At 42.1% G+C, this 3,696-nt stretch overlaps 1 long non-coding RNA gene across 2 annotated transcripts; it reads left to right on the top strand.

Annotated features, from left to right (window-relative positions):
* Positions 1 to 246: 246 nt before the first annotated feature.
* On the top strand, positions 247 to 3,065 carry LOC120688139. 2 transcript variants are annotated; one of them, XR_005680985.1, is made up of 4 exons: positions 247 to 797; positions 905 to 1,069; positions 1,395 to 2,687; positions 2,761 to 3,065. It is a non-coding gene; the product is annotated as an uncharacterized LOC120688139 (long non-coding RNA). The 2 variants fall into 2 exon arrangements; XR_005680986.1 differs by having other exon boundaries at positions 272 to 797; positions 2,613 to 2,687.
* Positions 3,066 to 3,696: the final 631 nt, after the last annotated feature.

The raw sequence follows: 3,696 nt of genomic DNA, 5'->3' as shown, positions 1-3,696 counted from the left end.
GAGGGAAGAGCATCACTTGCGGGGGGCGCGCGCACCTTCCTACGCGCACGCATTTGGTTCTCTGGCACCGGAAACAGATCGCATCCACCCAGGAGCTTCCATCTTTTTTTTTTTGAGTAAACAGGAGCCTCCATCTTGTTCCGGGGGGCTGGAATAGTTTGGTACCCGTAATTTTCAGCAGCTCCCATCGACCGTCGTCCTCGTCCCTTCGTCGGGAAATTAAAATGAGCCCCCGGGCGCCGTTCCGCCGGATATACCGACGGGCGCGCGATCGTCCCGAGCGCGGAGCAGGCTTCTCGAGATCTGGGAACCGACATGTACAATATCCCGGTGAAATTGATATACGTCAAGTTTATTGATGAAATACGCACCTGTACGGGCCCATAAAGTATACAGATTATAGTAATGTAATCGTGCTGTGGTGGCCCCCTCTCCCTCCCCATCCCCGTGACTGCCGTCCAGAAAAATCTAGGAGCCTTCCGCCCTCCGGACCGTCGCCGAGTTTTGCCCCGTCCGCCGCCGGAGGTGTTGCCTGCGGCCTGCCTGCGAGTGGATCCTTCCGCATCAGAGGCTATCGCGCCCCCCCCCCTCCCTCCCTCCCGTGGGCGCGCTAGTCGAGCCATCCGGCGCCTTCGCCGTGACGGCGACGAGCGACAGAGTGCCGATCTCAGCATACAATGGTTCATGGTCCAAAGTGCTATAGCCAATCGGATGGATTCCCCGCAGATTCTACCTCAAATCATATGCTGCCCTGTGTGAGGCATTGTCGCGTCGGGCTTCTCGACAGCCAAGAACAGGTATGACAAGAACTACTTAGCAACGATGCTTTCAATTTACTGTTACACGAATCAGGCTGGGGTCTGATTCGTCGAAGATGTACTTTGCTAATGGCATCCATTATCAGGGAGGATAAAAGTTGCATATGTGGATTTCGATTTGAACAAAGATCCGCCCATCGACCTTAACGCGGACATCTCTCATTCTGATGAGCTACTACGATCAATCCCGCTAGAAGTTCTGGAAGGGGCTCAGTCGGCGCAGAAGGAGAGCTTCATGATGAGATTGCAAGGTATGCCTTGGATGCTTAAAAAAATGCTATATTTTTTTATTTTTTACTATGGTTTATCCTATTTGCTGGAATCGGTTCTAATGGGGGTACATTTCCACATGCCGAGAATAGCAGCAGCTGCAGCGTCATTTGTGTTGCTAGCGAGGAGAGCACATGTTTTTTTTTTTGCCTGATTCGGACACTGGCCATGATCGTACTGTTAGCAATGATCTGTTTGTAAACCTTTGGAATCAGTAATACTAGTACATAGATCACCAGAGTGCAAACGGTGATTTGGAAAGTTGGTTATGGGTTCTGAGCATGGTAATTTTTTGGATTACTGTAGGTTTTCATCGCTAGCAAGGATTCGTTGTTCTCTGAGCTGTTGTTCGACAATATCCTAACCACCATTGGAAAATCCATCATCCTGATTCCTGAGCCTGCAACTGTTTCTTTTTTTTCTTGTGGTTATCTTTGCCAAATTATCTTAACCACCACCGGAAAATCCAACCCGAGTTCAACTGTACTAGTAGTTCATAAATCATGGAGGTGCTGGGCCAAAAGGAGTATATAAACTTAATTGATCTGGAAATCATTTTTTGTTACCTTTTTGCATTGCCATCCGGATAAATATTTCGCTAGTAAGTGAGGAAGGGCATGCTGAGTATATGGGACTGCAAACCTTTTTATCTTGTTTATTTTTTAGAAAGGAGTATTTTGTAGTGTCAATGTGAAGAGTTAAACTGTGTATTAACATGAACATGATGGACTGGGTCAGTTTCAAGAGGAGTTTGGTTTGGAATTCATGTTTGCTTGTCTGGTTGCTATACATTTGTTTCCTAATCCGATTCCGACAAGCTAACAACAGTGAAGCCGTACGCCCGGATGACCTAGCGGGCTGATTTCTAACACGCGCGTGCCATGCTAGCTCCAAGTTCCGTAGATGATTAGCCGGTCCTTCAATTAAACCCGCCTTGAATCCCGGACTCAAGGTGCTATTAAAAGTGCATCATCAAACAATTTTGTTAAAGTTATGCTTATAAATATACGAGCGTGAGCATCATTTACCAAATCTGTGCAACCGCCCAGCTGAAAATAAAGGTTTCTCTAGATTATTTGCAAGGTAAAGAAACCTAAATTTTGTGAGACAAAGTATAGCCATTACCTTGCACAAAAAAGTGTGTACGCATTTTTCTGGAAATAGGGTTGAGCCTGTGCATCTTGAGATATTTTGCGCATATGTATATCAAGACATTTTTGAGATATTCTTATATAGAAAATGCACAAGGATATTGTGTGCATCTATCTCTGGGCTTCTTGCTCTTTCTATCTCTCCAGCTCACCTCCAGGGACAATCATGTGCATGAATTATGTGCAAAATCATGTTTGAAAAATTATGCACAACTTTTCATATGATTTTTTCCCTAATGGCAAAATCATGTGCATGAATTTGAATTTAATTTTATTCATGCACCAAAATATGTGCACCTTTACATTAATATGTTCTGTTTTCTCCCAATCACATGCAATGGTCCATAATTTTTGTTGGTATTGCAAATTGCAGTGCTGAATCAGGCTATTATTCAGTCTATTATGCTAAGATGTACAATGGACCTAAACTGAACTGAAAATGTTCAAGGTAATCTTGATTAGATCCACAACATTATGAATATTTGCAGTACATGTTCCCTTACTAGCATTTTTTCATGCAGGGAATGGAGAAATTTTTTCATGCTACAAGCTATCGAAGATTATGGTCACCAATCAGAGATATAGATCAGACTTGGCTGTCGTTTCATTTTGGAGACATCAAAATCTGTTCGTGTCATTCCAATAGTATCTAGTTAAATGATTTCCCGTGTTCTATGTGCACGTAAAGATCTCATGTACATAGTCCTTCCTTACTAGCTTATATACTTTATGTTGCAAGTATGTTGTAACTACTATCGAATTGTTCCCACATGCTTTATTTTTGGGGCATCAAGGCCTGTTTGATAAATTTTTATGCCCCCGATAAGCTTCGTTCTTCTACTGCAGCAACAATTACTTGGATTACTCAGCATGACATGATAAGAGTCACGATCACTTCGATCCAACATGATCACATTTACACAAGCAGCATGCTCTCTCCGTTCCAAAACACAAGTCACCCTATAGTTTTAGGACATATTATCTGGAAGGGAAAATGACCATGTTTGTCTCTATTTATTACTCATATTCGGCAGCAATTGATTTTTATATTCACATGTACACTTTTTAAAAGGGTAAAGTGACATGTTTTTTGGAACAAATTTTGAATCCTAAAATGACTAGTTTTTTTTTTGACAGAGGGAGTATATGTTTGTCATCCACTTACATGCAGGGTTTAAAATTTCGGCGGCATACCGCCGAAATTTCGGTGTTTTTTTCGTTTTCGGTCCGCACCGGCTTTTGGTATACCGGTGTTTTTCGGTATTTTTCGTTTTAAATTTTAAAATTTTAAAAAAATTTATAAATAACTATCAAAAAAATTGGGAAAAAATATGATAAAAAACTAGGGGCTTTTATTAGCTAATAGCACTTAAAATCATTCAAATCTAAATTGATTTGGTAGGTAAAATTGATAATTTGGGTTCGAACCCGTTACAGACCCGCTGGTTTTCCGCGCG

This window comes from Panicum virgatum, chromosome 9N (assembly GCF_016808335.1).
Source record: "Panicum virgatum strain AP13 chromosome 9N, P.virgatum_v5, whole genome shotgun sequence".
In the NCBI taxonomy this organism is placed as follows: domain Eukaryota; kingdom Viridiplantae; phylum Streptophyta; class Magnoliopsida; order Poales; family Poaceae; genus Panicum; species Panicum virgatum.
The sequence above is the reverse complement of the archived record's forward strand: the minus strand, read 5'-3'. Positions and strand labels throughout refer to the sequence as shown.